Below are 24,765 nucleotides of genomic sequence, written 5' to 3' on the forward strand. Positions count from 1 at the left end.
CCCACGATTCTCCATGTGCTTGTAATAAAAATAATATGGCAGCAAACAATGCCATCAGAGAGCTTGAGGATTACACTTTTTTTAAATGTAAGTTTTGGTTGTCAGCTCAGTTCAACAGCTAACGATACAACTGTCAAAACCAAGGGCCTAAAAAAACCTCAAGTTTTTGTGAAAAAAAAAAGTTATGTGTTGTCAAGGTTGCAAGGAGACGCACTTTCCGAAGCAATGGTAAGGGCAGGACCAGCTGGTGAGGCAAAGCGAAAATCCTCCGTTGGCCAGACCGTCTCGTTACGTCGGGACACAGCTTTGGTCATGCTAAAATGCTAATTGGTAGCAGCATACACATGTGAATAATCATGTTAACGCAGTTATGTTAACCAAAATACAATAGTATGTTTACATGACAGAAATGGGTAAATAAGGAGGTTGAATTCAATTAATATATTTTTTGCAACAGTTGTGATTTGATTAAGTGTAATTGCAGCTGGATAAATGGCACCTGAATAAGGGGGAAGTTTGGTTGCACTATTTTCAAACTGGAATAATTTCAGTCTGAAAAATAAAAAGTAGTTACACTAAAGTGCCAATAAATAGCATCACTGAGTCTCAGTCATCCTCCAAGAAAACAGTAATGAGTTTGAACTAAAATAACCAGCGAACAAAAACGTATCAGTTAACTTTCCCGCTGTGGTTCAGACCACAGAAAACAAACTGAAAGTGGATCACCTTCACATGTACCTGTGCTCTACTCCCAGGCCTCCTAAACTCCAGAAACATTCCTCCTCCTTCCTCTGTGTGATGCAGATGTCAGCATCTGTCTGAGGTGAATCCTCAGATTTACTTATTCTCCTTTTTCCAAATATAAGCAGGTGTTCAGGTTTTGCCCTCAGGAACAATCAGATAGTTATGTTTTACTGTACATTCATTGCTTTGTTTGTTTTTTTTCCCGTCCTCCCAGTTTGAAATCCTCAAGCCCTACGTTGCTATGAGATTGCAACAACACAGGTGCAGTGTTTTTCTCTCTCTCTCTCTCTCTCTCTCTCTCTCTCTCTCTCTCTCTCTCTTTCTCTCTCTCTCTCTTTCTCTCTCTCTCTACCCGTTCGTTAGTCATTTCAGTTGTTACCTTGGGTGAGGAGGGACATTAAAACAAATGTTTGGAGACGACAGTGGTAGCAGCTAGGCTAACAGCTGGGACAGTCATGGGAGCAGGTGATGTTGGGGCATGAGTGAGGGCTGATGCCCCCCCGCCACACACACACACATACACACACAGGCTCACCCCCCCCACTCCAACCTCCAGTGTGCTCGGTGAGGAGTCTTCATAAATAATCTTCCAGCAATCTGCCTCTCCCTCCACTCTCTTATTAATTACTTTTACGGCCAAAATCAAACATCTGTCATGCTAGAATATACAAATTAATTATGCAGCTTCTTCCCATCAAGATCCATATAACATTGTTCCTCAGAGCCCCACTGGCTTCAGAGGTAGAGGGAGCAGGAGTGAGATTCTTTATATCTTCTGTGTTCTCTCGTCAATCTTTTATTTATTTTTTTAAAGATCTGAGACTTGCCTCGAGAGAATTAAAACAGAATTTATTGTTGTTTCACTTTGGCTTTTCAAATTCACTGTTCAGACAGATTTAAAGAGATTACCTGGATTCAGAGCTCAATATGATTATTACTTTTTTTAACCTGTATTTATCCAGGGGAAGTCAGCTGAGCATTCTTGCTCTTGCACTGATTAGATAACATTATATTTGCAGTAGGGACAGTTTTAGCTGCAGTGAGACTGGTATGTACAGGCCTGTGCATCGGTGGTTTTAGACCAAGTCTCCTGCTTAATGACTGTGTATGTGTAGAGAAAGATGATCTTCGAGGTCCACGGGCCCACTGACAGAAGACAGCTGTCTGCCCATCCTCCAGCCCGGCTCTGAGATGTCCTGGGACTCTGCCTGCTCGTGGGTCAGGACCCCAGAGGGGAGGCACCATTTGGTACCAGTTACGGAGCGGCAGGGGGGCGCTGGTCCCTTCCTCCCTCCTTTCAGTCAAGGTAACGCTGGCCAGGCGGATCCGGGCAGTTCCTGGCTGGCTGGCTGGCTGGCTGGCTGGTTGGCACAGGCAGGAGCTACCCATCATGCCACAGTGGTGAAGGGCCCGGTGACCTTGAGACGGGCCGGGCTCCTCCCCCCTCGCTGTGCTGCAGACTGCTTATGAGAGGATGGATGGAGGCACATTTTGTACACCCTGAGACTGAACGATACATGTGCCGCATGAGTGGAAACCCACAGTGATGCATTTTTAACCTGCTTTTATTGTGGGACGGTTGACTGAGCACACAGTAAAAGTGTTGGTGTGGAGGCAGTTTATCAGCAACACCCACATTTAACAGTTCACTCAGTCGGGAGACATTTACACTGGGCAGGTTTGAAGAGATTTGTTTGGACTCTGCAGAATTCCCTCCTTATGTTCAGTCTTACAGTCTTGTGAGAAGAATACCTTTTTAAACGAAGGGGACACTGATAAATAAGCAACAAAATGACTGCAAACAGTGGCTCAGTCCGGTCAGGCCAAGTACTCTGTGCTAGAGAACATTATACAATGGGTGCAAGGGTTTCTGGGTATATAGAGACACGTTCTGACTACTTGTCAGCAGTGGTTACTTAGTGCTTTCCTCATGTATTCTTAACTGGACTCACTACTAGATAAGTGATCACTCCAGTGAAACAAGCTATTTCTAAGTTTTGCTAATGCTATGTAGCCAATGTAACAAGTTCAGCTCCAAACGTCATTCCTTTACTCACCAACAGCTGTCTCCAGAGGTGGAAAGCAACACCAATATTAACTCTCCCTGTTCCTGTCATGTCTTTTCTTCTACTGAAGTTAGCATGCTAACCAGTTAGCTCAAGCCCGCGTCATCACTTTCCGATAGCGGCTCACTGTAGCCTCCAATCTACCCTGAAGACATAGTGCTACGGCAGAGAAAAACTAAAACTACAGTTACCTTCGCTGCCTATTCTACTACGACTACTACTACTACTACTCCCTATTCTCCTGTTTTCATTAAGAGGTCACACATCATATTTTCTGTTTTGGATCAGAAAATCCAACGCAAATCCTCAATTGTTGAATGATGAACGGAACCGTCTGCGTGTCCGTGCAACTTGATAGAAGTCAGCAGTTGTCTGCCGACGGAGAAACTGCCCGTAACTTAAAGTGTACATGCAAGTGGTAAAAAATTCTCACAAAAGTAACTGTTGTCAGGGAAAAAGATTCCTTCTGTTAACTGTTGCTTCGAAACACAGGGACGAATTATGTGGAGTTTCAAAATAGTGTTTTTTGAGGTGCTGTTGAGTGCTATGAAAATAATAAATAAGGCAGTGCATCTTCAAAAAGACCTTGATAAAAGAGGGTTTTCAGCCTTGTCAGCACCTTTATAAACCTAGTACTGTCTGTTTGGAAAAATAAGATGCTTATTTAAATCCCAGCCGCTTCAAAGCCACCTGTACATACACATGTGCTGTATGTTAGTGTGTACCTGCAGGTACTATGACGATCTCCCTGCGCGAGCCTTTTGTCTTTTTCATCAAACAAAAAACAAAACTTACCAATCCAAACAATTTATGACTGTTAAGCGTGGCAGCATATATTATGACAAACAACACATGCTCCATTATGCCAGCTGGTGTAATGATGGGGTAATGCCGGACTCATTAACTTCTGCTCACAGTTTATGGTGGCCTTTTATGACAGAATTAATTGATTCACACATGCATTAAAGCAAAAATAACTGGAATGAAAATGCAGTTGGATGCTGGCCTCTAATCTGTCATAAACACTTCTGCTGGTAAAAGCGGGGTGACATTATTCATGTAAATGACTGGTCATATACGCAATAAACAACCTCAAACAAGCCTCCAGTTTCACAGCTAGCTTAGCGTTTCTCAGTGAGCAGATACCACATGAAAAACCAGCACCTTTTTAACAACTATTAATTACTGCAGACATCCTTTTATAAATATCTTTTTACTCCCAACTTTCTTGAATTCTTCAAAATATATTTTTCTACTCTGTGAATATTATCGTCAGTGATGACATTTTTACTTCCAGTTGAGCTCTTTGTTTGTTGTTAAACCATGTATGCTGATTAAATCTTTATTCATTATTGGTTCAAACGAGCCGTTAAATGGAGAGATTAATTTGTAAATTGTAATCACACACCGTCAAGACGGCAGGATTAGACGCCACAGATTGTGTTCACTGCCACAGATCTCGCAGTCGTAATAACTTTTTCTACAAATGCGCCGTTATTTTTACTCTTTGTTTATCCACTGTCCAGAAAATAAGGCAGTTAACTGATGTTTTGAAATCCAGATTTGTAGATAGAAATGGGAAACTCTGCTGGGATTCAGTATCTACAAGTTTTCCATCTAACTTCCAGTCATGGGACATTTAAAGTCCCAGTGAAAACCCTCATTTGTGCGTCATGATGTTTGAATTCGAATCATGTAAAAAGGCTTTTTGGGCTGTTTCTTTGAATGTCCTACAGCACGCTATTCGACTGAATTGAAAATAAAAGCTTTTCTGTCGATTGGTTTGTCGGATGCGACCTCTGATATGATTCATTACAACAATGGCAGCGTCATGTCTGATGTCTTCATCGTGGTCAGGGTGCAGTTTAGATCTCTTTTTCTTGGAACGGCCCAATAAGGAACCTCTGAGGAAAAAAAGGGGGATTTTCCTCCAGCATATGTGACAGTGAAAGTCTGACATTTAATCAAAGATGGAGCTTATATCAAAAAAAAGAAAAATGAAGAAAGGGCTCAGGCTCTTGCCCCAGATGACTCACTACCCAGCCATTACCAACAATTTAAGCCATATGTTTAAGAATTTCCCCCGAATCTCCGAAATGAAATGAAGAAAGGATTTAGCTGGGAGATAATTTTCTGTGCCTCCGCTGTGATGAGGGTCACATCAAAGCGGTCCCAGCGCTCCATATTGAGGGAATGATTTTTTATCTCTTTGGCTGGACTTAAAGGTAATTGTATACAAGCTGTGCTCCGCTTCAAACCCGTAATGAATTCCTTAATCCGAATCTCATTGTTATGAACCATGCAATTACTTACGCTGGGATAAATAATCCATCTTTTGAAGCTGGACAGATATTGGTTTTAGTAAAGGACGCTCAATCAGTGGATTATGTGTAAATTGCTTTCGCCGTAATGTTTCACTCTCACTGGTCCAGTGTGTGTGTGTGTGTGTGTGTTTTTAACAGAGGTTGATGGTGCGCCTCCTTGCTTTGTCTAACACGGGAAAATTAACCCTGAAAATCAGTCAACTGTAAATATGCTGGCACAGGTTTTCCTGGAGACAACCTTGCTTTAACAGTGTAGTGACTTTTTTTCCAGAGCTTTCAGCTGCTCCTCTTGGGCTTCATCGGGTTGATGTGTGCTGTTCAGGGACACCTCGTTGCTTAGTCTAACACAGCAAAATTAACCCTGAAAAACAGTTGTACTGTATGTACATGTGTTGGCACAGATTTCCTCTAACAGTAGTGGCTTTTTTTTCCAGAGCTTTCAGCTGCTCCTCTTGGCCTTCATCAGCAGATTTGGTAAATTGTCACAGAGATGGCTCATTGCTTACTGCCTGACCTATATGGGTACTATATGGTAGTATACAGTATACTTGCATAATTTGACCCCAGTAACAACTTAACAAACTCCATGTGCTGATGAAGGCCATCAAATGTGGTTGAAAGCCCCAGTAAAAGCTAGTAAGTGAACTTTGGTCAACCATCGATTAGTTGTAATTTTGGGGATTAGATTTTTTTTTTCTAATGTGAGTCTTACATAAATTTATAAAGCAAGACTTTTTAAATTATTTTTGATGAATTTGAAATTATTTTTGGAAAATTATATTTTATTTTATTTATTTATTGGGCTTTTGTGCCTTTGTGCCTTTATTGGACAGGATAGTAGAGAGAGACAGGAAATGGGGAGGCAGAGAGAGAGGTGGAATGACATAAAGGGCCGTCCGATGTGGGATTCGAACCGGGGCCGACTGCAGCGAGGACTGTAGCCTCTACAAATGGGGCGCCTGCTCAACCCACTCGACGCCCCTGGAAAATTACATTTTAATGCTTTTGTGTCACTAATCCTTAATTTTGCAAAATAAAGAAATGATAAATTGTAAAATGTATTAAACTTCATTAAGAATTTTTAGCCAATTTGATCATCCTGCACAAAACGATATCATAAAATACAAAGGTACTGCAATTAATGTGTTGTTTTAACACCGTCTATGTGAATACAACCAGGTGTCCTTCTCACTGACATGTCCTGGAACCACTGGACAGTGTGTTCAGGTTCAAGTGTGTTGGACTTCTGCGAGCGGACGGAGAACTTTGTTCTCATTTCACCTCGGAGGAGGAGGAGACACTATGTTGTTGCAGCTCAGAGAACAAGGAGCCTCGGCCACCGTGGCTCAAAAGCCGCTCAAGATTTCATGTCTGGGACAATCCTTGTCACAGCTTGTATCACCTCACCGACAGATGTCAGCGAAATCAGCGACAGCCGATCATGCTGATCCCCCCCGTAATCATGTGCGATGATCCTGCCATGACACGGAGCTGTGGGAAATATGTCCGTCAATACCAACGCCGCAGGCAGATGCACCAGCATACCCCTGGCCTTGCCTACCACCTGCCCCCCTCCGTCCCTCCTTCCTTCGCCCTCCTCCTCCCTCCTTTCTTCTACGAGCTGCTGCCTGTTCTCTTGATCTCTCCATTAAGCCGCTCCCTTCCTGGTTACTGTGTGTTTAACTGCTTATGCGTTTCTCTCTGACCCTTTTGACCCACATGTTTCTCCTAGTGGCATTTCTAGTGACCATGACTGACACGTTTAATGACACACGGACCTGATATGCACATACAGTAAGACGAGGTAAAACCAGCGAATACTTCAGCATCGTTGGTATGTTTTGTTTTTGTTTTGCTTAGCTTGTGTTTTCGGCCAGGTCATGCATGTCATGATGCTCACAGAGGGCTGCACAGCTGCTGTCCCTGACCAGCCCTTCCTCCCCATCGCCAGAGTTGCAGATCTGTGGCGAAAAAAAAAAAGCCACCACACAAACACAGCCTCCCTAAAACAGAATGTGGCATATGCTCAACTAAGGAAGCGGCATCAAACATTGTTGCAGAGCTCAGCTCTATGTGGCTTCTCTCCATGACGGCCCTGCGAGGCAAAAGGTTTCCAAACGATTTCACGTTTTCATGTTGAAACCTTTCAAAAAAACAAAAGAGGGGGGAAAAAAAAAAATAGGGGAGCTTTGCATATTCACACATGCCGCGGGCTTGCACAGTTGCTGCTAGCATCTGTATTTCCAGCAAAACCTTGACAAAGGTCACAAACAATTTGCCGGATCCTGTTATTAAGAGAGCTTAAATAAAAAAAAAAGAGAAACAGCACTGATGATCACTTTGCCCAGCAGCTAGCTTCATCATCTGTAGCCATTCCAACATATGCTTGCAAGATAATAAAAAATGTGGCATTAAACATGGCGGCATATTGAATTTTGTTCCAGGCTACATATAGCGAGTCAATCCTTCCCTGTGGAAACCTATTTAATATAAGGCAGTTAATGCCACCAGTCATGAGAATGTTTCTTGCATAATATAATTTATAGTAGGTAGAGGTTCATAAATCGGAGGCATTGTAAAATATTTCCATTATGTGGGGAATGTCAGTGGGTTATAAAGGCTTTATTTTACTTTTTATGGCTCTCAATCTGTTGTTGTTCCCAGCAATTTTTAAATCTGTTAAAATTCTCTGAATATCTTAATGTGCTGCGTTAAAAAGCAGGAAATATCAGTGAGTCTTTTACAAAGTGACTCTCGGGGTGCGACTTTTTGACTGGACATAAAAAAGACTGCAAGTCCAGTAAAGTGAAAGTGCATCAGCTCAGACTCCTTTTCTTTTTTTCTTTTTTCTTTTTTTTTTTACTACCTCAGCTTCTCCTTTTTTATGCAGAAATTATACATCTTTCTTTAACAGTGCTGTAAAGGTTACACAGTCATTTAAGCAGCAGTTCAGACAGATTGATGTTTATGTCATTAAAGCAGCGAATGAAATGTGCCTCTGTCCTCTCTTACTCCAACATAAAGTAGAAATGAGCTTCATCCATTGATGACATTGGGGATACTTTAGAGTCAAAGTTGGGGAGAGGAAGGCGGAGCTTTATACCTGATAGTCTAGTGGAGGTTACCTGCTGCTGTTGTAAAATGATGAAGAAGAACCTCCCTCTATCACTTTGTCCTGTTGGGACATGTAATTTTTCCATCACAGTAAGAGATGAACCATTTTTTTTCCTGGTGTATTCACCACTATCTGCTGACTGAGTGATTTTCTTGGAGCTAATTAAATTCAGTGTTAGAAAGCACTCATCCAGTGCATACCTCCTCAAAGATGGTACAGTGTCTTAAATTTGGAATTTTGAAAATATAAATACCCTAAATAAACCATAACTCAAACAACTGTAATAAAAATGTAAACTGCATCAAAACCATATACATGCTCCACTTTTACATATGATCATGACTTTCTTTATCCATGCAAGTGGAGTGGATCATGTAAAGACTGGAGTGAAATTGTCTGTTGAATGATTTTCTCGCAGTAATCCCTCCAGATGCTTCAGGGTTTCTTAAAACTACCATCTTTGGTGTTAAAGCTGTGGTGCTCCGAGAAAAACTGGAGCAATATTCAGAGTATTACTTGAATGGAAATGGCAGCCCTGTTTGATGTAAAACTTACATTATATATAATGTTACAGGTGTAATGTTTTTGCAGTGGAAAACAAGGAGGCACATACAGTAAGTCAGGGCTGAGACACTCTCTCATACCGTTGAATGTAGATTAGCTTGTTATGGCTCATGGAGTTGCACCTGACAATATCTTTAAAATACATTCATCTACACATTATGGTCTTTTCTGCCAGCAGTAACGTATTTCACACCATATTTTTTGCTTTTGATGCATTGAAATCAAGCATCTTTAGAATTTTCCCCCAACTTTACGGAGTCTGGTACAAGTAAATGACGGACTTCTTGCTGCAGAGGGAAAAATATGTGGCCTGTATTCACAATGTTTAAAGATATACTTGAGATGATGATGATGATGATGATGTAACCGAGCGTCTTGGGTTCGCCTAACTGTGTATTTAATATCAAAATAACAAACGGGACAGCCACACTCCTCTTTATTTCTGCACTCCACCTGTGACCAGTTTCCAAAAAACAGTTTCCAACAACAACAACCACTTTATGGCAGCCTTACAGAAATCACAAATTGTTTCAGCTTTCTTATTATACGTATTTTAAGTGCTATAATCGAGCACTGGAACCGACAACTGACCAAGCACACATGGATTCCATGTAACTGTTGGACTGATACACAGAGCAGGCTGCTCAAATTAGTCAGTTTCCTCTACTTCCATGGCAGTATGAATTGTAGGGACTAATTAGTGGTGAAATGATACAGATATGCCTCCTTTTCTTCCGCGTGATTTACAACATTATTGCTCCTCTTTGTCTCCGTCGCCTAGAAGGAATCATTTGCAGATTACGCCGCTCGTTTTCCGTTATTAGCGGTTACAAGAAAAAAGTTCAGATAACATTTAGGATTTCTTGTAATGCTAATTTGGTTCTGCTGCGTCGCATTAAAAAGGAGGATTGTCTGTGGTGTTAATGCACGACTAATTTTTTACAGCGGCTGAGGCTGCGTGGACCGAGCACGCCGCTAAACCCATAAAACATCACCAACAGTGATATCATAACACTATTGTATTCGCTCAGCCAGAACATCCCCGATTGCTCTCATCGCCATATGCCGCCGTACTGCAGATAACTCTCTCCCTCTAAGATTCACCTTATCTGATTATGTAGCAAGTGATTGCCAGGACAGGCAGCTCCTGAGATTTTCACATTATTCCTCCTTGATTAATACAGACATAAACTTGTCTAGTTGAATCCCTGACTTTAGCATAATCAGCTTTCTGCAGATAGCTGGAGGCTCTCTCTCTCTCTCTCTCTCTCTCTCTCTCTCTCCTCCCCACACCCCACCCTTCCCCATTCCCCATCTTACCCCCCTACCCCCTCCATTACCCTTGATGACATGTGTTTGTTTATTTAAATTTCAAAATATCATCTGCCCACAAACGTCTGTCCGTCCCTCCCCAAGAAAGAGAATAATCCGCAAGATGAAAATATGAGCTTATGCTGCAGTGTGAGCTTAGCCCCCATAAGACGCTTCAGCTCGACCCCGATAAACTCACAGTCACATCGACCCAATAACCGCTCTCTAATAAATGTATGATATGAATTAAGCATCGCCTTGTTGTTTTTTTTTTCAGATTTAAGGATCAGACATCTGTAAACCACCTCGTTTAAAGTGCGTCAATATGCTCAGTGTAGTCTTTGGTGTTGTAATCTTTGGGGAACAACATGAAATCAGATCAAAGTAGAGTTGGAAGCTGTCAAGCTTGAAAGGTGGAACAGATAATCATTTGCTTGTGCATCTTGGTGGTTGGATTTGGGATCATACAGTGATATCTCATGTAGGAAATGTCTTCTGTGCATTTTGAAAAAACACCACAGATCATTTGTTTTTCTTTTTGTCGGGTATTTTTTTGGATGTTGTAAAGGAAACGGTATAAAAGCTTGTGGTTGTGGATCAGGAGGGGAGAACAAAAATGAGAACAAACTGAACAGTAAAAATGATTCAGTAGTAAAAGAGGCGTGCACCAAAAGTTCAAGTTTCTGCAGCAGCACATCTGTACCTGCATGTCCTGTCATGCTCACATACAGTACATTAACTCTATGCAGATTGCACACAATATGCACAGCAGAATAAGTTGTAGTTACTAATATTATCATGCTGCGATTCAGCCATAAAGTTCACCAGAGGCTAAATCTTGCCAGTGAAACTTCTACATCCACGCAAAAGCATAACGGCAATGAGAAAAATCTTTTTTTTTTTTTTTGTCATAATAAAAGTAGTCTGCACTGAGGGCGAATATGGCTGAGTGGTCGTGCAACCTGGAGAGCTGCACTGAGAGGAGGCGAGGGAACACACAGGCAGGGAGGCAGGGATATCAGCGCGATCTGCAACACTAGTCACGGCAGATGGACATATCACAAGGCCCGGCGCGAAGTTGCTATAACACATAATGTTGTTTGTGCCATGTTTCCAGTTCTCGGCGCCGGGCAACCGGCACAAAGGCCTGGATCCTGAACTGAAACAGCTTGACTCGGTGTAATGAAATTGCCTGGATCCCATGTGCATCCTCCTTTCTGCATCGCTGTATTGGAACAATCGCGTTGCCAGACACAATGGGAAAAGCCCGAGAGGATGTTGAAGATGCTTCTTTGTGCTCGTGTTTTTTTTTTTTTTTTTTTTCATTTGGAGAAGATTGTAAAAGAAATGTGAGTTATTCCGTTTGTTGTGGTGGAGATAGTGCTAGTACTTCAGTGCATAAAAACATGTTGAGACTCCTGGATACAATGTGGTGAATACTGGTCCCTTCTGCCCCCCCACCCCCCCACCCGCTCAGCATGCGGCCGAGTTAAAATGATCCTCCCTAATGTCTGCAGACGGTCAAAATCCAACAAAGCAGGTTTCACCTACCATGAGATGAAAAGATTATGAGCTCAAACATCACTTTAGTTATGGGTCAATAGCTTAGGGTTTTAATCTGTTGGCCCCCCAAACTGCAGCATCATCGTCATCATCGTCATCATCATCATCATCAAGGGGAACCAGCACTTTTGCAGAGATGTCTTTGGTTAATCTTTAGGGCGCAGAGGATCTATGCAAAAGGCATGCGCTGCACAAGGGTACAGAGACGTGAGAAACTTTCACTGACTAGCATCTTAAACTGTCACTGAGTCATGTGCGAGGCGACGGAGAATGTGAAGTGTGAAATGAACATGGACTTTGAGATATTATCCACTAATGTATCGCTTGGCGTGCGATCCTTTGTTTTCACTTGATGTCCTGGCTCCCATCTGTAGCAAGTTTGCAGTAAACAGTTTGTCGTAATGATAAGAAGAAGAAGGATGGCTATAGTAATTATTCAAAAACATAAAATCAGTCATACGAATATATAAACAGGGCAGCGTCGTAAAAAGAGAGGTCAAAACAAAACCAATCTGTCAAAAACAGAAGTCTATAAAAACAAGTTTTAAGAGAACACGGTTCGTCTGGAGTTAAAGATTCTTTTATTTTTAATTAGTTCTTTTCCAATTTCAGCTTTTAGACAAATAGTTAATTTAACTATTTTAGGCCTTCAGCCTTTAGGTTATTTCCTTTATTACAGATGCTGTTGTGAGATTCACTGTGGAGGAAATCAGACATGTTCTTTTTGGGACACATACACGCTTTAGTGAGGTGTCAGTCAGGATGAAGTATAAAGTCTCTCATCACCTACAAATGAAATTCCATCACTGCAATGTCTCCATCTCCCAAACACAGAAGAATCATCGAGATTGGATTCATGGCGAGCCAGATAATCCAATCTAAATACCACATTGGAGAGATATTACACAGAACAGATGTAAGACTTTGTAAATGACGAGCTTCCACAGGGTCAAAAGTCAATGAAGATCATGTTTTGATATTGAATTTGAAAGTGGAAACGCGGAGAAGAGAAGAAACCTCAAAAACAAAAAATATCAGAAACAGGAAGTCAAATAGTTTAATGCAAGGAACAGCTGATTTGATGCATGTGACGTATTTCTACCATTAAAGCCTAGTTTATTAATGACGCTTTCATCAATGAGCCCACAAGGTTTATTAAGTATTTTTCTATGTTTCTTTCACTGAACCTCCCTTAAACTTCACTTATAGTATATATGTGGCATTTACAGCCTCTATATAAAACACCTACATACCCTTCATATCACATTCATGACATGAAACACTCTATAAAGTGCGTTTTGTAACACTGTAGTGTCGAGCTCTGCATCAAAAACAGCTGCTTTGGTCAGTGTCAAGCTAATGTCAAAAAATAACTTGACCCTTAATATGGTGAGCAGCGGCGAGATCTACAGTCAGAAAATTAAAAACGCCCCGGTGTGATTGATGCGGGACAGGAGTGAAGGTCCAGACCTCAGACTATCTTTGATTGTGTCGCCCGCGAGGAGAGAGTGATCCTTTGCGGGACGATTAAACTTTGAAGTGTAAGGCCACATTACCTTTTTCTTCCGGTGATTTATCACCCGGTTCCCTTGACTGTGTCCGGGGGCTTCAGACACGTGGGCGTGATTTATCGCTTCTGATTCATTTAAGTTCTTGGACAAACATTGTGGGAAGTTTCATTAACGTCCCGAAAGGTAGAACAAAAATGATACCTGTGCTGAAGTGAAGTTCTGCTGCACTTTGTGTGTAAATATTTCAGACCAAGGGTAATAACAGAAGTTCCAGTCCTCTGTGGTTACTCTAATGTTGGGAGATCACCCGTATTTACTCATTAAATATACTGTGACAAATCTGTGCTTTTGTTTGGTTGGATTTTGGAGTCTTCATTTGCTATTTTTTGTGCAATTTACAAGCCTCTCTTCAAGAAAAATCTTCATTTGAGTCATAAAAGTGTGTGAAGTATGCAAACACAGCCAGGAAGTTTACATGCTGTAATGACTTAATGATAATAATGACTTTAAATGACTTAATCCTTTATAAAAACACAGATCCTCCAAAATTTGGTACAAAGACAAAAAATACAAGTAGACAGAATCCAGAAGCCTTTTATTTACCACAGTGGCCCCTGCACAGCAGATCAGTCCTGCATAACCTAAGAATTTATAGGAGCTAATTGTAAACTTGCTATTGCTACATAGCTAATGTTAGCATAAACAGCTGGCTACTTACCAGTCTAGAAGAAATGTTGTGAGTTCAGCATCAAATTTCATTCCTTCACTCACCAACAGCTGTCTGCAGCGACGGAAACACCAACGTTAACTCTTGTCTCAATCATGTCTTTTCGTCTACTGAACCAGCTAGCCCCCCCCCCCCCCCCGGTCCTTGCTTGTGCAAACTCTGAAACTGCTTCCTGTTTAGGCCAAAACTAAACTATTCTTTATCTGAGATTCATGATAAACCTGAGTGATGATGCTCCTCCGATTTTTATAAAATCCTTACACTGATGTACGTCGTTGTTCTATAAAGAAACATCAGCTGATTAAAAGCCATAACCACAAAAAACATAATGATGGCCTCAAACCCAGATGAAGCCTTTTTTTCTACTTGACAAAACCTGTTTACATTCAGACCAAGTAAATCCGTCTCAGCAGTCTGACGTTGGTTGAAATGATACATCACATTAGCTTAACAGGGATTTTAATTAACACTAAAAACAAAAGGCACTTGCTGCTGCTCAATTTGACAGCGCAGATATGAAAAGGGAAGTGTCTGTCCATATGAAGTACCTTATCCCGGCCTGTAATTCGGCTCAGGGATATTTGTTGGATGGCGCGCGGCTGGTGCGGCGCTCAGTGTGGAAAAACAGCAGCCATTAATTCCATCATTAACATTCCTTTGTGCTGCACTGCCAGCACAGAAGGCTTCTTTAATTAAATCAGCAAGGAGTGCAGCAACAGTCGCCATAAGGCGTTTGTTTGCCTATACGTTGCGCCTGCGGTCACGTCCGTCCAGGCACGCAGTCATGGGGTTGTGGGGCATATTTTCACATTAAGCTCAAGGAAGGAACAGCTCCTCCTCATCACAACCAATCTGAGCACGGCTGCTTGTTTACTGTGTGATTCTTTGTGAGCCTGCGTCTCTGGAGCTGAGCTGCCGGCTAGTGTGTGTGTGTGTGTGTGTGTGTGTGTGTGTGTGTGTGTGAACTGCACATTTGTGTGTGTGTGTGGTATTTAACTTCTTTGTTACCAGAACCCAAAGTTTTTTATATGCAGTGTTTGATTTAACCATGTCAATGTAGCAGATAATAATAGTATCATGATAACTTTATTTATAAAGCACATGCTTACAGTCAAATTATAAAGAAATAATAAAATAAAAGCAAAACTAGAGTTAAAAAGTGCAAGTAAAAGAGTGATTTATGAAACCATGGGAAGGATTCCAACAAAACAGATTTAGAAAGGCTCATTATTCGTGTCAGTCCCTAAAATTCAGAGAAGAATATACCACATATAACACCTTAGAAACACTTTGGATATAATCAGAAGCATGTAGACTTAAAGCCATAGTTCTCGTTCTTAGATGTGAGGTTGTGTGAGGTAGTTATTAGTGTATTACCTGCTGCGCTTTCCCAGTTTAGAGAAGCAGCAGGAGCACCGGCACAGCAGCTGAGAGATGTGCTGCTGTGGACGGGGACAGCAAAAATACTATCAGTTTTTTATTTTGAATATTTTCACTGTTTTATCTTGCTGTCAAACAGCCTTTTCCTTTGGAAATACAAGCAATATTTCGGATAACACTATGCCGCCAACTCTGCAGCAGCAGTTTGGTGAAGGCCAGTTCCTGTTTCAACATGACAATGGCTTCATGCACAAAATCAGCTCTGTAGAGAAAACAGTGGCTGACAGTCGCATCTATTCTGGATCTTGTGGCTGAATGAGGAAAAAACCTTTTGGAGTGAAGGCTGTTAGAGCAGCACAATAATGCCCACGCATTTAAAATTAAATGTTCAGTGATCACGCATGTGTGTAATGTTTGGGTGTCCACATACTTTTGGCATGTATTGTATAGAAATACATGTGCAATTGGATAAACAGAGTAACAGGCTGTAGAGGGTGTTTAACATTAATGAGACGTACACCCATCGGTTTTTATATTAACCATTTGACTAGTCAGTTTCTTTTACGTGTGTTTTTGTGTTGTCGTGAATTACTGCTCGAGTTGGAAAATTCATTTAATCAAGTGTGGCTTTGAGTGTGTTTTCTTGACTATGACATATCGTCATAGTCATATATTTATCTGCACAGACAAAATGTTTTGTTCACATTTAGGGAATCCACATTTTTCACAATGAGTGCGTAAAGTATCTTCCCCATGGGTCTTGTACTCGACCCGTAAAGCTAAAACACCATGAACCTCCTATTTACATTTGTATCTGTGGCTCTGTGTTCTCTGTATGTGAATTTGTTTTTATATGTGTAAATCCTTTGCCCGCCTCCTCGTAGTTGCATGTATGTTTGCCTGTGCATGCTTGCGGACGCGCATGCCTGCACACATGCCGCTGCATCTGTGTTATAATATGTGCATGTGCATGTGCGCTCTGACAGAGTGGCATGAGCACGGAAGGATTTCCCCAGCGTCCCAGGTGCCAGAGTGTGTGTTCAGTGAAGGGTGAGGACCATCTGCCAGGGCTGGGTGAAATCAGTGCAACATGCAGGTGCTGAGGTATTTACCCCAGCACGCAAGGTAAAAAAAAAAAGAAAACACAAAGCAGGGGGTGGTGGGTGGGGGTCACGACCCACAGAGAGCGGGGTGTTTGGCCTAGAAATTTCAGACCTCATGGTCAAGTGCTGCATGCATAATTTAAAGGTCTGTCACACTCTTTTTTTTCTTTTAGGTTGACCATGAAGTGTGTGAGTGTGTGTTTTAAGGTAGTAACCAGCAACATTTCCATCCAATTAAACGTCTATCACCACCAACGCTAATAACATGAATTAATCCAGTTGACTAAATATGTTCTGCATAATACATCCAGACCACCAGCTTCAGATGCATGCAGAAAAATGTATATATACTGAGTATTTGGACACCTAAACATTACTCCTCACTCTTCTCAGGCCTTATTGATAAAACAGGATCCGTACTAAAAGTGTACGTCTGCACAAAAGTAATGGCGTACGCAAAAAAACTAAATAGATTTATAAAACTGCATGCATGCCTCCATGCAATTTCCATTTTAAAAAATCAGTCAACTTGAAAATGTGTTTACGTAGGCAGGTCTCATGTTAGCATTTGTTAAGCATCTATAGGCTGTAGACACGTACAAAGCTGATGAAATCCAACATCCTGCATTTATGTGTTTCAGTCATCGTCACTGTTGATGATGACTGCAGGTGGTGTCAGGCGAGGTCGCTGGAGAAGGCAAAATGTGTGAGGCAGAGTGATTTTTACACACAGAAACTGTATTAAAACTAAAATCATACTTTGTGATATATGCACAGTATTAGAGAATATTATTAATAACTGTTGATGCTCTGATCTGCAATTCTTTAATGCCATTTGATGATATCTTTGCTGATGATAATTTAAGCCAGACTTCCTTGAATCCTGCCGCCTGCCACATCCTGGCATCATCCTCACGGAGGCTCCTCAACCGACCACAAGTGTCAGTAGCTACAGTCTGGCATGGGTCAGTTTCCGCACAGGAGCGCAGCCTGTCGAGTTTGCTTTTATAGATCCCAACGAGAATCAGTTTTCCACTTAATGGTGACGTGTCGGGTTGAGTTCAGGCATCTGTGCAGGCCTGTCAAGTTCCTCCACAGCAAACTGGGCAGGCACACCATTTCTTTATGGAGCTGGCTTCGTGCACAGATGAACTGTCATAACGAACAGGGGAAAGGGCTTTTCCCCAAACTGTTGCCACAATGTTAGAGGGACTTGTATGCTCTAGTTTCTAATGCTTTATTTTTTTATTTTATTTAAAAAAAAAAAAAAAAAAAGTTTTTCTAATCTGCCATGATTAAATTTCCTATTCCATGTTTTTTGTTTTGTCAGTTTATGCATTAATACGAGCTAAACCTTATAAATCCAGCCTCCAGATCAAGATCATTCATCAAAGTGGAAGCCTCAGTATACATGTCTCGTCCAGCACAGAGCAACAGCACACCAACGGTATGCCATCAATATATATAACACATGCTCATAACATAAACCAATTAATCCTGCTTCCATTATTTATGATCTGCCTCAGTCAGTGAGGACACTGGGATGGTGAAATACACACAGCTTAGAGCCCTCCAGTCTGCCATACATAATTCTTTCTGATGAATTGTTGTGCAGATGTTTGCATGTTCCGTCTGCAGACTGCAGTACACGCGCTCAACAAAAGCGAACCCTTTTCACTGTAATCCCGCATGCAGGAGGGCGGGTGGATAAAATTAAACAGATATGCTTATCTAAACTATTTATTAAAGAACCATATCTGAGATATAATCCTAATATGTTATCAAGAGCCGGGGGGATTTCGGACGTACGTGCAGCACAGAAATCCAGGTGTACGGGGTCGTAAATCGGGGGATTAGCAGAAAGGTTATTGTAATTTTTTAAATAACACAAAAGCAGATTTCATTATTAAAAGGCTGAACGGACCATCTGGGAGGAGGAAAGTACTTTGGTTTCATCCACTGTGCTGTGCTCTACTGTACCTCCACACACCAATTATTATTATTGTTTTTCATCAATTCAGAGCAGCAGGTCAGTTTAAATGAAAAGCATTAACAAAAGTATATCTGATCATGTACTTGACTTGTAGTCTGAGGACACCACAGTCTCTATGAATAGATTAACAGACTGTGCTAGTCTGAGTTATATCAGAATTACATTACTCGCCATGTATAATGGTTTTACAGTAGGGGGGGGGGGCGACTTAACCTGTCCAGAGGGCTCACCAGTACAAGCGCTAGGATATGGATTGTGCTGTAACATTTGCATTGGTTAAACCTGGATTTATATGTTTGCTGTATATGTATAAAGCATGTAAAGCATATACATGAGCCGCAGCCTCACTTTAATCACCAGACAAGCAGTTGTCCCCCCCCCCCCCGCTAACTCCACAGATGTCCCCTAAATGCCTCACATGCAGACTATCAATATACTCTACAATTTACAGATGTCCCCTAAACGCCTCACATGCAGACTATCAGTATGCGCTACCTCTGCAGACAACAACAAACCTTAATATTTGACAATTAAGCTAAACCCAGAAATATGTTCACTGCCACCTTAAAAGATGTCTACATTGTTTTTTGCATGGTAAGATAATGGTTATGGCAAATAACCTTATTTTAACCATAGTTTATGATTTTTAGGCAACTAAAATATGTGGTTATGAGTGGAGAAATGATGTGGGAGTAATATCAGTTAACCATAGGTAACCATAGTTCTCCCACATGAATGTCAAACACACAACATCCGCCTCCTCGACCTTACCTTCCGCCACTCTATATAAAGGGCACACTACTTCCACTGACACTGAATGTTGGCGTTGGAAGTAAACCGTGGTGTAATATATATCGTAAATATCATCCCTATGGACTGTGGACTGACGTGGTACACAACAAAGATGGAGACCAAATTAAAAGCAAAAGAAAAAGGGGCACATTTAATCCCCATGTAAAAAAAAAAAAAAACAACAACAAAAAGAAACTCACTACAAAGCAGGAAAGAAAAAAAAGTAAGGATGAGAAAGTGCTGACAGATACAGACTCACTGTGCCGCGCTGCTGTACTCATAGTCATCACCGACTCCCTCAGCAGACTCATGTGACACCAGCCACCTCGTTTTTGAACTGCACTTGCAGCTTTCTGTGACAGGTACGCCAGCCGGCATCAACATATCCGGCCGCGGCGACCGCGGCTCACGGCCCGCAGGTTCATCCGTTCTGACGGATATTTTCTGTTTGTTGCCCGAGGGATTACAGGCCCCCGATGAAACAAAGGCACAAACATAATGTTTTGTGTTGGAGCTGGTTCTATCTCCTGTCTGCTGCAGAGCCACTGCAGTAGAAAAGGAATTTTTTTTAAATATTTTTCTTCCCCTGTCTTTTTTTGCTGTGTTGTTTTTGTGTAAATCTTGATCAAAGTCATATTTCTCCAACAGACAAGATGTTTTCTGTTGCTGGCTTCGAGTATAAACTAGATATATAAAACATTCTCAAGCTCGTGGATTACTACTGTAGCAATTAGTGTTTGTCCATCTGCTTTCCTTTTGTAGTCACTCTGACAGCACCGCGTGATTTGAATAGAAAAGTTACAGATGATTCACTGTAATTCGAAGTTGGTTAAATTCTAAAAATCTAAACTTAAGAATTTAAGTTAAATGACCTTAAAACATTTTCAGAAGTTTGTCAACTTTTTCTTTTTTACACTTAAGTTGGATGTTGTCATATTTCACACCAAACCAGCACCATATCAAAGTATCAATGAAGTCAAGTAAATTTTGACAGCTTAAAGTATATCGATGATAAAATTGTACTTTGACATATGAGGGCAGAAAGGAAGAGTGTTGCAAGTATACTTTTGTATGGTAAAATGTCCAGTTTACAATATTTACATACAATTGAACTGAATTTTAAAGCACAGAAAAATATTAAAATATAGTTTTAGTGCAGCTTTTATATAACTTTATTATTTTCATGTATGTGGCTGCAGCTGCTTCACAGTAAAATCCTCACACCTGCAGGCGGATCTAATTAAAGCAAGGTACAGTTTAAAGTATCATTTAAAATCTGCAGGTATGTGATGTAGAGTTGGAGTCAGCCTGAAATACATATTCCATATTACATGATAAAGTTTCTAAATGCATGTATCCCTTACTTATGATCTGTGGGAAGTCTTATTTCTCTGAGTTCCTAATTTATCATTTAGATGCTTTTGTGCACAAAGACTTGTTAGTTGCACGTCAGGGAGGGGTCAGTGTGTCGGTCAAGGACACCTCATTGCCTGCAGAGCCATTCGGACCCGTGACCTTCTCCTTACTCTGTCTTTAACCTGCCACCTCACAATATGGTCAGATACCCCAGACTGCTCATTTCACCGCGGCAGCACGGACTGCTGGTATTTACAGCTGATGAGCACGCGCAGTAGGGGCCCGTACGTTAATATATGTGGAGAGTCACAGTCATGCTTTAGCCGGGGTAAATTCAGAGCCACGGCGCAGTCGGGGCTCTCGCAGCCGCAGAATTGTTTGGAGAGAGGAGGAGGCCGGGGCAGAAGGTCAGCGGCTCCATACACAATACAATTAGGAGAAGACACACTGTGGCGTGACTGAGTGCATATCAAATATCACAGAGGACATCTCCAGTAAAGTACAGGAGAAGTATATTTTGTACTGAAAAGTTGTACCTGAACAGGCAGGAGAGGATCCCGTCGACCATAAAAATATGAAGTAGTTTCAGTTTGAAGCGATGCCTCCAAATCTTTTTGATTTTAAACATTCAACAGTGTAGTTTTGAATAATGGTTATGAAGAAACACGTCCTCACTGATGGACACCAGCTATGGTCCACTTCAATTTAACTGTTTACACTGGATTCTAATAATGAGCCATTTCCACTGCAGATCTAAACATCCATAGAAATTCCTCAAACCAATCCTCTAACAAAATCGACTTCTACTTCGTTAATATTCTCAGTGTATATATACAGTACACTCACTCATCAGTGCACCATTTGCCAAAATGTAAGCAAGGCAAGTGTATTTACAGAAAAGCAAAAAAAAAAAGTATTACACAATGCATTACAAACATTAGCATAACACATGTGTAGATTATGGCTAAATATACAACTTTTGGGTGGTGCTTTCAGCTCTGTGAGTTACCCAAGGCAAAACAAAACAGCTGCTGAATTAAAGCTTTAAGTTGCAGACAATTAAAAAAATACTTTCCTAAAGTAAAAGTACACTGAGACTGTACTTGGTAAATGCATTTTATCGCTGTCCTGCCTCGGAGGTCAGTCCGTCTCTGGTCTCTGGACACAATTCCTGTCTTTAGTCTCTCTACTGTCTTCATAGGTTTAAACATTGTCAATCTTTTTCTATATATCCGGTTCTCCAAGTCCCTGTATCAGGGTTTAATAGTTTCACTTCAAGAGCATTAAGAGTGAATTCATACTTCAGAAAAATCTTTTATTTAGCTTGAAAAACAGAATGAATTTTCACCGTAACAAATGTCTGCTGTCTTAATCCATGAGTGTTTATAAGTGTGTTCTTGTACTTGCCTGTGAGAAGCAGTCAGAGTTTCAGGGGACTGTTCACCAAAATAGGTTGTTTAAAGCTTAAATGTTTAACCTTTTTAATTTGTGTGTCTTTGTATCCGTCTTTATGGTTGAATGGGGTGAAACGGCTGCAAATACTCTCAGCTATTGAGAAATGTTGATCAGGTTTGTCAGGTCGCACCTGTCCCGTCAACGGTGCCAGTGCTGTCCAACTTCATCTCTTCACTAAATAATATGTGTGAATCAGATGGTCTTTTGAGGATATTTTCACGTCACAAACACTTTCAATGCTCCATCATCTTTGCTGCAGTTTTTTATTTTATTTTTTTATTTTTTTTAGAAAAGAGAGTTCTGTATTAGAAACAGGATCTAGTTTATGTTTAACCGACCTTGAGTTGTTAAAATGAAGGTTAAGGATTGAGGTTTTGATTAAAACAAGAGCAAATGATACAATCTTTTTTTCTTTTGGATGGTCACTGGGTGAAATTAGAGTCATTATAGTCTTAAATTCTTAACGACATTTGGAACAACAGACACGCTAGACCCCGACCAAAGGTGTTTAGTAAGGTGCCAGGGACCAAGTTTAATGTCCCACCTGACAGCATCAACAACTAATGCTTCATATGCAAACACTGAACCTAGAAACATTCATGTTCACTGGGTGAGGAAGGTATGCTCTGTCTTTTTCTATCCCAGTCGGTAGACAGAGGGTTTGTGTTTGGTTTAGCAGCATACATAACATGTGCAGAGGGCGACATCACACAAACTGGTGGTGGATTTATTGATTTTGTGTGTTGAGCGCCGGGCCTGCGATGTTGTCATGAGGTCTCCTGGATTATGCATCAATTGTCTTTCACTATATGATGCAACACAGGAAGAAACATCTGTAGAATCAGAAGAAATAGATCCGTTAAAGTGAAAAGGTTGAGGCTGAGGTCTTTGGGGTTCCGGATCAAAAGGAACAGTGACAGTCGGAGGTTGAAATGCAATCAACAGAAAGTCTTCGCAAGTCTGGCGAATACATTTTTTGTGTGTGTTTTTGTATCTACTATACTCGTGGGGTCCCGGCAGCTTTGTGTAGACCAAAATGCTGGACCACACAAGTTTAAAGGGCTGCTTGAAGGCTAAGACTTGGTTTAAGGGTTAGGATTAGAATGAGGTTTAAGTTTGGGTAAAGGTTTGGGTTAAGCATCTAGTGGTGATGGTTGAGGTTCAGTTAAGGGGCTGGAGAGAATACATTATGTCAATGACTGGTCCCCACAAAGATAGCTTTACAAACATTTGTGTGTGTGTGTGTGTGTGTCCCTCTTTGGGCTCTCCTCCTTGCTCTTCACAGATCACTAGCAGTCCTCCAGCCCCGGCCCCTGTCCTGATGATGTAATTATTTCCCAGCGGCACCTGGGAGCCACGGCCGCCATTCGGAGGCATCGCTCACAGCCAAGTATACAGATGTTTCTAATTGCTTTCCATTACCAAGAATAACAGCTGTTTATATCTATCAGCAAATAATTCACAAGAGTTCCAGACTGTTAGGATAACATATCCCACCTGGTCACCATCACCAGTTGTCAACAGCCGAGCGCCGTGCTTGCCAGGCCTCTTGTTTACCGAATCCCCCGATAAGCTCAGGCTTAGAGTCACCTTCAGCCATCTTGCTTTGCACCTCCCAGGATTCTTTGCATTATCTTACAACTCAATCATCGCAAAGATGGAAGGGGAAATTACATTTTGTCGTTTTGATACCCTGCACTGTTACTATGCCCAGCTGCATCAAAGAGGCAGGAACTTCACATTTTAACATTTAAAGTATTTACCAACAATGAATCCAATTACTTGATGTTAAGTGGAAAGGTTTTATCTCCTCTTCACCTGCATTGTTTTGGTTTTTACGGCACAGTTTCAATGCACATTTAACAAGCTCTGATATCCCGTGGTACGCTAACTTTCCATCACTACACGCAGACAGATGAAGTTAGCGGCTAGCTGGTGAAAAAGACCAAACAAGAGGAGAGTGAATATTGGACTTGCATTCATCAGGTCGACACTGTTTGCTAATACGTTAGCCAGAGCAACTTAATACGGTGACCATGTGTGTTGATGGAGCTGTTCGTCCTTCAGCTTGTTGTGTCTGCTGCCGAAATGCGTAAAGTGATGTAGCTTTGAAACTAAAACATAACATGATGGCATGTTAGTCAGCACTGTCCACTGGTGGGAGAGAAGCACAGCACTTGGGGAGGTGGAAGGTATTTGGTTTGGTTTAGTTGTGTGTTGACAATGTGCAGAAATACAGGGCTTGTCTATACCTCTATGTAAAACAAACGTCTCAAGTTCAAACTCGTTGTTTATCGTGTATCGTGTGCTGATATATCTCGACGCTCATAACACCTCTTTTTTTGTTTTTTAAACCTGTAAGTTCTCCAAACAAGCAGAGGATAAATGACCCTCACCTCTAAAACTCTGGAAGTCTTCTTAAAGCCAAACAGTGGGCAGCTGGTTCCACAACTTTGCCCTGTGTCTCATTTGTTATATCGAGTTGTTGAGTCGTGCTGCTGGAGCGAGCAGACTCACCGTGTCCATGGAGCTGTTTTATTTCCAACGTGATGACTTCGCCGCACGGTGCTTTAAATATTATTGGCCTTGCAGCTCCTCTTACATTTCCTTTCATGGGGCATCAACCTTAATTTGGTCCAGCAGTGAAATCGGGGAAGCTCATCATTGTCCCTCCCTTTCGCTTAAACCGAGAGAACTTAAGATCTACGACGTCTCTCTTTTTCAAATACCGATCTATGAAGCATTCACCTGTGAGTTTAAC

The 24,765-nt window shown here is 41.3% G+C and overlaps 1 long non-coding RNA gene across 1 annotated transcript in view; it reads left to right on the forward strand.

The window, feature by feature from the left end:
* Positions 1–23,930, forward strand: part of LOC130169903 (uncharacterized) — a 39,897-nt gene extending 15,967 nt beyond the window's left edge. The window contains exon 3 of the long non-coding RNA XR_008827909.1: positions 23,290–23,930. This is a non-coding gene — a long non-coding RNA (uncharacterized LOC130169903). The remainder of the gene's footprint in view (positions 1–23,289) is intronic.
* The last annotated feature ends 835 nt before the right edge of the window (positions 23,931–24,765 follow it).

The sequence above is a fragment of the Seriola aureovittata genome, chromosome 5 (genome assembly GCF_021018895.1).
Source record: "Seriola aureovittata isolate HTS-2021-v1 ecotype China chromosome 5, ASM2101889v1, whole genome shotgun sequence".
NCBI lineage: Eukaryota > Metazoa > Chordata > Actinopteri > Carangiformes > Carangidae > Seriola > Seriola aureovittata.